The sequence below is a fragment of the Amblyomma maculatum genome, chromosome 3 (genome assembly GCF_055883805.1).
Source record: "Amblyomma maculatum isolate TAMU_Amacu chromosome 3, ASM5588380v1, whole genome shotgun sequence".
NCBI classification, from domain to species: domain Eukaryota; kingdom Metazoa; phylum Arthropoda; class Arachnida; order Ixodida; family Ixodidae; genus Amblyomma; species Amblyomma maculatum.
This window is the reverse complement of record NC_139346.1, coordinates 118,712,554-118,723,738: the sequence shown is the minus strand read 5'-3', so window position 1 is coordinate 118,723,738 and position 11,185 is coordinate 118,712,554. Positions and strand designations below refer to the sequence as shown.

At 44.7% G+C, this 11,185-nt stretch overlaps 1 long non-coding RNA gene across 1 annotated transcript; it reads left to right on the top strand.

Moving 5' to 3' along the window:
* The first annotated feature begins 408 nt into the window (after nt 1-408).
* LOC146195817 (uncharacterized) lies at nt 409-9,646 on the top strand. The gene is made up of 3 exons (XR_014705597.1): nt 409-481; nt 6,083-6,156; nt 9,242-9,646. It is a non-coding gene; the product is annotated as an uncharacterized LOC146195817 (long non-coding RNA).
* Nucleotides 9,647-11,185: the final 1,539 nt, after the last annotated feature.

Below are 11,185 nucleotides of genomic sequence, written 5' to 3'. Positions count from 1 at the left end.
ATGTCAACTAGAAAGCTGAAACCGTATTTTGTCCCGACACAATTTTGCATTTCTATATACATAGGCATTCTGCTGTGGCGCATTCTTTCTTAATCACGGCAAGGTTACAACTCGCATTTCAGTGCACAGCACATGACATTCAATCTGTTTCGTTTTTTAAGCACTGCTGTGAGCCCCTCCATCTGCTCCAAATACCTATTCGTACATTCCGGACGTCTCATTTCAGTTGAGGAACCTATCAAAACTTACTGTCACTCATATGTCAAGGTAATCAAGTGCATGTACAGCTAGTCATTCTGACTTTCAGGCACATTGAACCTTTGATAAAATGAACATATTTCTTTCTTGAATTAGATACGCGATTTCGCATTCGGCACGTGCAGCGAGCCGTATAAGATAAAAGGCGAGCTCTTCATAGCTTTTACAAACTGCTCACAGCCACTGTCCCTGCTTTTCCTACTCAGTGGCGACTACCTGAAAGGTGAGTACGCACGAACGTGCAGGATATCGGTAAGAAAAATACCACTGCTACTTTAATTTTAAACGTTATTTCTTTCATGCTTTACGAAAAGAGCATATATATATTCGCAACGAATTCGAAAGCAACAGAATTCTCTATCAAGCGAATGTTTAAAACAGTTCGCGTCACATGAAAAATTTTTTTATTAGGCCAAAACATTTTACGAATGACCTATGGTGTTGCGTGATTGAATGGGCTGGAACGTGGAGGCGGTGCACATAAGTACCTGAGGTGAATGACAGGCGTCACGTAAGATCCGCTATGGTGGTGATATTAAACAGCAAGCTTTGCAGTATCTTTCTCAAGACCACCTTCCCAAAAGACTAGATATGTGAAGTGCAATAGCTAGCTATCTCATCATGGTACAGTTGGGAAAGGAAATATTTTTGAGTCGTTACTTCATTTTTAAATAAGTATTTCTGTGATTGTTTCTAAAAAATTGTGAGCACATTTTTATCACGATGAATTATACCTTGCCCACACAAAAAAGTATTTTATGGAAAATACACAGTATTACAACGATAAGAAGAAGGCTAATGACAAAATTTTTATCAAGCCATTCTAAACTTGATATGTGAACCACTCTCTAGACTGCAACAGCTAGAAAAAAGGTGGTGTCAATCAAAACAGTAGGAGAAATTTTTAGCACATGCTTTATAATCTCAGTGTCCAGAACTGAATTAATCCGTATCTTATTCAAGATGCTAGCATGCAACACTCTCTTGAAATTTGATTCTCTTTCTGCCTCGTTCCGCTTTTAAAATCTGAGCACTAGATAATCGGTTATCTGCAGTTTAGACAATGTGGAATGTGCAAAGCCACTTGACACGCGACGCAGTGAAGTGCATATCTACAAGTTTTATACAATTTTGAGAAAAATAAATACCAAAAGATGAAGGCGTGTACTTTCTCTACGCAAGGTGTGGTTCAAAGATTGGTAGGTAAAGTTATACTGTCGGTGTAGGCAAAAATGCCCCTGAAAAACACGCCTCCGGATAATAAGGTCGTCGGAAATCAACGCCAAGGTGCATTGTACATTGAACAAACCGTACGATGCGTAAATTAATCATTGGGTGAACATCGCAGATTACACGGTAGAGATTCCCTTGATAACCTCCCTAAGCATTGCCACTCATGCGGCATGACTAATACGAAAAATAAACTCAAATTTAAACCACTCTTCGATAAAGCAACAATCATATTTAGGCACAGGGATCAACTTTTGCGCGAGAATATGAAAGCCTTCCATATGCGCCTCAGTGGAGATAAGTGCGTAAGTGGAACTTCTCTCAACTTTTCTGTCATTGAATGTCGATTCTTGGCCAAATCACTTAAATATCCTGGGTAACACGCTTTTTCTTTCTTCTTGTAGGGATTGTTTTGTTTTTGTTGTTCCTTGCTATTTATTTGGGCTCACGCCTTGAATGAGCTTTATTTCTGGGCTAGCGCTCGTCTTTGTTTTCTTCCGTTGTATTTATGTCCACGCGTCTTTGTCTTTATGTCCACGCGTTGTCTTTATGTCCAGGAACGTCAGCCGACTCGCCCAAGTTTCCGCTCCCCTAGGAAACAAAACGTCCCCAATCCGAAAATTTGTCATAACATTGAATTGTTTTCGGACACAGTTCGCAAAAAATGAATGTCTAGTCCCCAGTTCACCATCTTTTTAAGCACTCGATAACAAAGGTCTCATTCGCTGGGTAATATTGCTAAGGAAAATACAATCATTGCACATATTCTGATTATGGGGTTCATCCTCTCGATAGCGGCAGTGTGGAATTCTTGCCACAGTTCCGGAGCCGATTGCTATGATGTAATAAAAATGACAGGACCAGCTTTAACTGGTCATGCAAGGACCGAAGGTGGTGGTCAACGCATCGTTAATCCCTCAAAAAAAAAAAAAAAAACGGAAATGAGAATGCCGTTTGACGGTGCCGCTGTGGGAATCCCATATCACACCACACCAGTGAAGCGCAGTTCAGGTAAAGAAACGTCACACTAAAACCTTCTGCCACTGGTATAGTAGAAGCACAGGAAGATCGAGAAGTCCCTTGCCATCTGTCAACAATGTTTTGCTACATTCATTATTTTTGTTATGAAAGAGCCGCATCAGTAGGATGTTTCGACGTTTCACCACAATAATATCAACGGGCAAAAACACTGTATCATAACATATTACAGCACGCCGCGGGTGAGCGCAATCTACGCCTGGAGATTTAAAAACAAGAACCGCGAAACAAAATATAAACTAGGTTCAAGCTGACACGACTAAAGATGTAAAGTAAAATCAGTAAAACGTGGCGAAAGTAAAATCGATTCATCACTGGTAATTCAGGCTTCAGGCGAAGCTTGACGTTACACTACGTTTAATCGTACTTGTTTGGGGAAATTTTTTCCTACTTCGCAAATGAGAACTTTTATTTCGGTGCTACTCCTGAAACATAAACTGTGACCAATATTTCAGCACAATATTTCTGTTCAATGATAGGTGAGTGAGAGACACTAGTAGTTCTTCGCTGCTTCTGCTACTGGCAAAGAACACATCTTTCAAGCACGATGTTGATTGTCGCAACATGATAAACTTAAGTGCTATTAAACTTCACTACTGATGCTTGGAATATTATCTACGATCTTCATTTATTTTCTTTGTTTTGTATATGATGCTTTCTTGAACTTAACCACACATTTTGGCTCGGTGACCATTTTCTAATACGCCATTTCTCATGTTTTCACTGCATTCTGAATCGCAATTTCGGGGATAGGTGTGAGGTATAATTAGCTGAACAGAATTTTCATGAAATGAAGCCGAGTAAGGTAGTCTAGTTATGATTAATATAAGTTGTAGGGGTGTGCTTATTCGGTAAACCCAGATAGTTCCAGGCGCTCAGGAGGGACTCGCAGCGGAGCGTCAGGCGTGGTGAAAGAGCAAGGCAGCGAACAACTTCTTCGTCCTTGAGAGCGGCAGCACGCGACGCATGTCAGTGGTTATATCGATGAAGATTACCACACTACAGTTTCCCCCCGGGCAAAGAAGGAGCCATCTTCGCGACTCATGGTGCCGAAAGGACAGACGGATCGTAGTAGGGCTTGATTCGGTCCACATGAACTATTTCGCGTCCACGGCGACGCAAGTCCGCAGATGGCGTAACGGGCTCAACTACGTAGTTCACAGGAGATGTTTTTTGAAGGACTCGGTATGGACCGTGATACCGAGCAAGAAGCTTCTTTGACAGGCCGGCAGTTGTGGCAGGAACCCAGAGCCACGCCAGAGAGTTGGGCGCATATGAAGGCGCCTCACCAGTGTCACGATGGTGTTTTTGGTGCCACTGATTTTACTTTGTAAGCGAACGAGCGAGCTGACGGCATTCTTCTGCGTACTGGGCGGCGTCTGAGAGTGGCGTCGATTCAGAAACATCAGGGTGGTAGGAAAAAAGCGCGTCCATTGTGCAGGTTGGCTCGCGCCCGTAAAGAAGAAAGAAGGGAGAGAATCCAGTGGTGGTCTGTATCGCAGTGTTGTACGCGTAGGTTACGAAGGGAAGAACGTGGTCCCAGTTGGAATGAGCGTCGTTGACGTACATGGCCAGCATGTCACTCAGAGTACGGTTGAAGCGTTCTGTCAGGCCATTCGTCTGAGGGTGGTAAGAAGTAGCGGTGCGATGAATGATGCGACATTATTTCAGTAGAGCCTCGAGAGCGTCGCACAAGAAAACGCGTCCGCGGTCGCTGAGCAGTTCCTTCGGAGTCCCGTGGCGAAGAATCAAGTTGTTGAGAATGAACAAAGCAACGTCTCTTGCAGAGGCAGAGGGTAACGGTGATGTTTCAGTGTAGCGAGTCAGATGGTCTACTGCCACAATAATCCACCGGTTTCCAGCAGGAGTAGTAGGAAGAGGGCCATAGAGATCTATGCCAACGCGGTCAAACGGACGAGCAGGGCAGGGTAACGGCTGCAACGAAACAGGGGACTTCTGAGGAGTTTTTCGGTGTTGACAAGATTCGCGAGCGCGCACGAAATGTCGTACGAAGCGGTACATTCCACTCCAGTAAAATCGCAGACGTAGGCGCGTGTAGGTTTTCAATACGCCACCGTGAGCACATTGTGGGTCACCATGGTACGCAGCACAAATGTCGGCACGGAGATGACGCGGGATGACTAGAAGCCCCTTCCGTCCATCAAGCAAATAATTGCGGCGATAGAGAAGACCGTCACGAATGGAGAAGTGGTGGGCTTGGCGGACGAGCGCTTTGGATGAATGACCGGGAGTAGGACTTGAGAGAAAATCCAAAAGTGCATTGATCCAGGGGTCATATCGCTGCTCGGTAGCCATGTCAGGAGCAAGGCGGCCAGTATCCTGTAACTGAGGGACCAGCGATAGCTGGCGGGCGACCTCTTCTCGAACGAAGGCTTTGATTTGCTGAAGTAAAGGGCTGTCCTCTGATGGGGTAGAACTACCCAGCGCTAGTGTAGAGATGGCGTCGTCTCTAACACCGGACCGCCGGGTAGAAGCGCGCTTCTTACGAAGCACGTCGTAGCTCTGGCAAAGCTTGATCACGTCACTCACCGTGGCAGGATTTTTTACCCAGAGCATTTGGCACGCGTCGTCAGAGATGCCTTTCATGATGTTTTCGATCTTATCCGCTTCGGACATTAGCGGATCGACACGCTTGCATAGGTCCACGATGTCCTCTATATAACTAGTGAACGACTCTTCGACTTGCTGAGTGCGCTCACGCAAGCGTTGTTCTGTCCGGAGCTTGCGAACTGCAGGGCGGCCGAACACTTCTGCAAAATTCTTTTTTAATGCAGACCAAGATGGCAGGTCTGCCTCATGGTTGCGAAACCAGAGGTTCGCCACGTCAGTCAGATAAAATATTACATTGCTTAGCTTGATAGCGTCGTCCCATCTGTTGTAGCTACTGACGCGCTCATATGTCGACAACCAATCGTCGACGTCCTGGTCGGCTGTGCCACTGAAGAGGCACGGATCACGCTACCGGAGAGCTCCAGAACACAGCACGGTGGTTGGGAGGGGCGACGATGTCGAGGCAGTGTCGTCCGGCATGCTGGAAGCGGAGGGTAATGTGCGGCTTCTTAGTTCCAGGGTGGACGGGAACGTACCCAGCAGCACCTGCACCAATTGTACGGGTGTGCTTATTCGGTAAACCCAGATAGATCCCGGCGCTCAGGAGGGACTCGCAGCGGAGCGTCAGGCGTGGCGAAAGATAAAGGCAGCGAACAACTTCGTCGTCCTTGAGAGCGGCAGCACGCGACGCATGTCAGTGGTTATATCGATGAAGATTACCACACTACAAAGTATACATATTACAACCACACAAACGACAAGAAAGTAAGCAAGAGGACCGAGCACGGACGTCCGCGAAACTCTAATATACATTCTAATTTTATTTGAATGCTAATCTAAACTTTTTTATTCCCACACCATGCGGAATGAATGGCGAAGTGGCTGCATAAATAAAAGCTAAAGCAAGAAATACAGTATGCTTAGAAGTATAAAGAATGTACTTGGATAAACATCCAGTATTTGACGCCACTTTTATGATTTGCAGTTACCTTTTCTGGAAAGCCATGAAGTTTGGTGTGCCATTTTGGGGTTTGGTGATCCTTGGTCTCCTGGTATCAGGTAAACTACGCGCGAGGCATAACTCCTGAAGCAAAATGCTGTCTCTTGATTTTCGGCGCCATCCGGAATGGTAAAATAATTACAGCGACGCTTGCGTGGTCAGGCCAAATGGGCACTAGATGAAATAATACATCGAGTTTCAGCTTTTTTTCTGATAGCATACTAATTAGTATATATTCTTAACTGAATAAACATTATGAAAGACCACCTAACAAAGTTACGGATCACAGCTTTACCTTGTGATTGCAAGTGCTCCCGAGTGGCTTAGGAACAGAGTGCCTCACTATAGATCCAAGAATGCCAGTGATTTCGCTTCTCTCAAAAGAATACCCAAGATTTCAAACCCCGTCGTGGTGGAGCAGTGGTTAGGGCGCTCGAATAGTGTGCCCGAGGATGCGGGATTGAATACAGGTTGCGGCGGCCGCATTTCGATAAAGGCGAAAAGCCAGTCGTCCGTGTGCTGTGCGATGTCAGGGCACATTAAAAAAACCCGGGTGGTCGAAATTTCAGGAACCTTCCACTACGGCGTCTCTTATAGTCTGAGTCGCTTTGGGACGTTAAACAGCATAAACCAAACCAAACCAAGTGTTCAATTCTGGTGACGTAGGCCGAGGACTGTGTTCATGCGAGGTCGCGCAGAAAGCCACTATCGGACAATTTGCGTCGGCCATGTCAGCTACCATCTAGCACATTCCAGGGACATGCTTGAGAGGAAGACGAGGAGCGGACAAGATAACTGAAACAAAAAATGATGATATGCGAGAGAGATACTCAGTGCTGGCTCACAAAAAGGTTATTGTTAGTTACCGACCCCATCAAAATGCTTTCGGCTTTTACAATCCTTTAACAAATTCTGGAGTCTTGGCAACCAGCTGAGCGAAAATCAGAATGATCAAACAACAGCAGGCACGAAATTTTATTTTTGTTAATTTTTATTTATTTGCTGCTGTCATGAACAGCAAATGTCTTGGTTATATTAAACAACACAATATAAACTCATAACTGTAAATTGGAAACACTCATAACTGAATGCATCTTAAAATTCTACTTAAACTGAAGCTATTCACATTTTGCACACATTTCAACCTTGATTTCTTTGTTTACACTAAATGTGGCTTTCAGGCTAATAGCGAACGCAACGTTCTTCACCCAGGTAAGCTGTTGAGTTACCAGCTGCACTGTCAACCTGGAATATGCACTGCTTATAGGGAGACCCGGTAAATAAACTTATAAAAAATGCTCAACAAATTTCACTCGCTAGTCAGATTTTGCTGTTGAGCTCTCTCTTTCTTTTCGTGTTTAATCCATATATTTTCCGCCTTTTTCAGCAAACGATTATAGATCACGCTGCCACAGTAAGCGTGAATAGAAGGAAAAAGTTCAAAATTTGATGTTTCGTTTATGAACCGTATTTATGAACTGGAGTCCAACTTCATTGCAAGGTTTCCTTGAAATTCGTATGTTTTTTGAGGCTTTAGAAGTATTTTAAGCGGCATATGCTGTGCTAACCTTGCCCTTATTAATATTGTAATAATAATAATATAATAATAATAATAATAGCTGATTCATAAGAAGGGAAAGACACAGTATCTCCCACACTTGTTTCTGTTGACACCTGAACGCGTCGTAAGGGAAGGGGGTAAAGTGGGAATGAAAGGGGATACCCTGAAAGAGGAGCCGTAGTGTAGGGCTACGGAGTAATTTCGACCACCTTTGGATTTTTAACATGCCCTGACATCGCACAGCACACGGACTCCTCTTCGGCTCGCCTCCATCGAAACACAGCCGCGCACACTTGCCCTTCGGCTGCATAAATTGGCCTTCATAATTTTATTGGCGTCTAGAAGCAAAAATGAACGCAACACACACCATACAGCTTATGCGCTTAATTATATAACATGTCATGGTGATATAGATAAACCCGAACATTCAATTAACGCTGTTCTAAAAAATTTGCACTAAATTTAGTACATACCTACAGGCGGTATGGTTAGGTAGTAATCTGTGGAGACTGAAATGTGATTACGTGATTACTGAACCGCAGGTGTGTCTTGTTTGTCACGCAATGGCTCTCCGCACATGTGGCTCTTATGAAGAACACACGCCATCTTATCGGTGTACCATTCAGCTCATCATCAGATTCTGTTTTCTAGTTAAATGTGATGGGAAATAATAGTTTCTTGTACGGAAGGCGCGGAGTATTAAAGGATAACTTCTATAAGAAGCTGCTATGTGCGGTCAAGCTAATTATACTACTTCAGCACCTTTTTTAATGACACGAGTTTTAACAAAAGTAACTGCGAACACAAGCTCAGTGGCTTTAATCAATCAATCAATCAATCAAAGCGATCTTTATTTGTACACAAAGGAATACATAAAGAATATTTGGACCGATAGCAGCGGGGCTAGTAGACGATCCAGTACAAAATAAACTTGACCACGCAGCCGTAATGAGCACAAAAAAAAAGAAAAAAGAGAAAACAAACAAACAAAAAGAATCAATGCGCACGTAGGAATATACATTTCAGCAAACGGTTAATAGGCAAGTAATACAAAACGCAAGCACAAAAAAATGGGGGTGAGGGAGGAGATCATCTCTCTTCTAAGTTAGCTGGCACTCCCTTATAAAATCAACAGCAATGGCAAGTATGTTGGAAATGAATTACATTCTATCTGCGTGTTACATGCGCTCATACGTTCAGACTAGCGACTGTCTTTACTTTGTGCCCATCAACATAACGTTCAGTATGAGTACTGAACAGTGCTAAACATAACGTTCAGTATGGGCAATTTTTATTTCTCCCTCTTCCTACCGTTGCAATAGATAATTTAAAATTCTTCAAAGAAAAAATCTTCACAGAAATACGCTGGCGTTGATAATTGTGCCCGCTGACTAAACTGCTTTTTTTTAAGTGTGCAGGAAAATATAAAGACAAAGTTCATTGTGAGGGAGTCAGGGCCGGTAGAACAGGAAGACCACGCGTCCTATTGGTATCAACAAATAATTATGCGAGCCCCGTTTTTAATAAAAGTCCAAATACTGTAACGAGATGGAATTTAAGTGTACAATATTTTATTGTTTCAGTGATCATTTCAACTGCTGCAGAAGCGGAACATCATGCAAGGGATGAAACTCAGGATGTGTACCGTTCATCTAAAATACCGCCATCAGACCGCGGTGAAGCCGACACTGTCGAACGTGCCAATACTGAGGGTCGCATTGGCGGCGATTGTTTCTCTGCACTGTGCGGGAAGGGAACTGACTAAGGATCACCCAAGCACTGACTGTTACTAGGAACGACATAACTGTTACCTTGATACCCTCTGTAGTAATCATCGCCAGATAAATATGTTGCTACTGTGACACAAGCCAAAGCTATATGAGAAGGATTACGCAAAATAAAAAGTATCGAAATATCTCCGATCAGATTTAAACCTGCGATTAATTTACTCTATTGCGTGCCTAAAATAAACTTAGTTCCAACACTATTGTTCTTAGTCTGATGGTAACTACATCACTCCGCTGCTGTTAATCTACTGGCTCCACCATGTGGTCATTCCGTATCTTGACGCGTGGCTGGGCGTCAGCTTCGACTCTCGGATGATCGAGCGCGCGTGTCACTGAGCTTTGATTGATTAAGGACATGCAGTAATGTTTCTCTTCTTGCCACATTTAGGGGTGAAGTTTTGATGGATCGTGCTAGGCAGCATCCCATGTACACTGACCAGGAAGATATCAGCGACGTGGCTCACCAACTTTGGGAGGCCACATCCGCGTTTCAGCAAACGACAACACCGGTACGAGAGTTAGCATCTAAGCCGGGTAGCTAGAAAACTCAGTACTCCGTCGACACACTACCGTTCGTCCTTATCGTACCTCGATCACCGCCACATTTTTGCGGTGACCGTTTTAGGATGTCGAACACTCAGGAACTTTGACCATGCTACCCCATATAATTAATGCTAAGACGAGCGGACGCTGGTGAACGCTATTTCGCTGCAAGACTCGAGGATGACACGGTTTAAAAACCAGGAACTTTTTTTTCGAACTGGGAGGTTTTTCGCAGTGTGTTGCATGGGGCATTGAGATCAAGTGCTCGAAAATAGCAGATGCTGCCGTTCTATCTAGGTCACAGCAGTCAACCGGGAGCGTGGACATGTTTTGGAGGACATGAGCCAACACTTCAACAGGGATGACTTTGCAAAACCTGAAGCAGCGAAGGTACGGCACCTCATCCGTAGGTTGAATGAGCACCTGTTTGCTGGCCTCAATGGAGACCCTCCATTACCCATTGCCGCTTTCGTCAAGAACGCAACAAGCATGTAACGATCACTGCAGGTGTGAAGTGCCAATGCAGCAGTCAGGTTAATGTAACGGTCACACACAACACGTCCATTCCAGCCGCCGGGGACTTGACGCTGCGTGTGCTTGTGCAGAACATCGGCCATGAATAACTGTAAAACTTCCACTTGAGTACTACGCCTGCAAGCATCCTTCCACAAGGGACGTCTGGCGCGTTGAAATGCTACAAGCGATGCGCCACTACCAGCACCACTGTCTAAGTCATACATAATGTATGACTTATAGAGATGTCCTACAGCTGCATACCCTGAGCCGCCTGCTTTCCGACCTGTTTCAGGCTCATCGGTGCCACGCACCGAGAGCAGCAGCAGGACCGACACCCTGCTGCCAACAAAGCGCACATGTGGCGCACGCTAAAAAGATACAACCGTTCTGCTATCAGCGTGGGGAGTCCGGCCATATTTTACATGACTGACCGTAGCGGTGGATGAGTTTGACAGGATACCACAGGTCGCACCTCGACCTCGCTATGCTGAAAGACCGCAAGGCAATAAGAATAACCTGGCAGCCAAAAGCGACCCTTGAATTCGCAGTAACGATGTGACGCGATGGCCCGAGCCGCGACATGACACAACGAACCCACTATGCGGACGACAGGTTTGTGCTGGAACGTTGTACCAGCCGGCAGTTGGTATGTTACTGCATTCGTGGATACTGACGGTGATT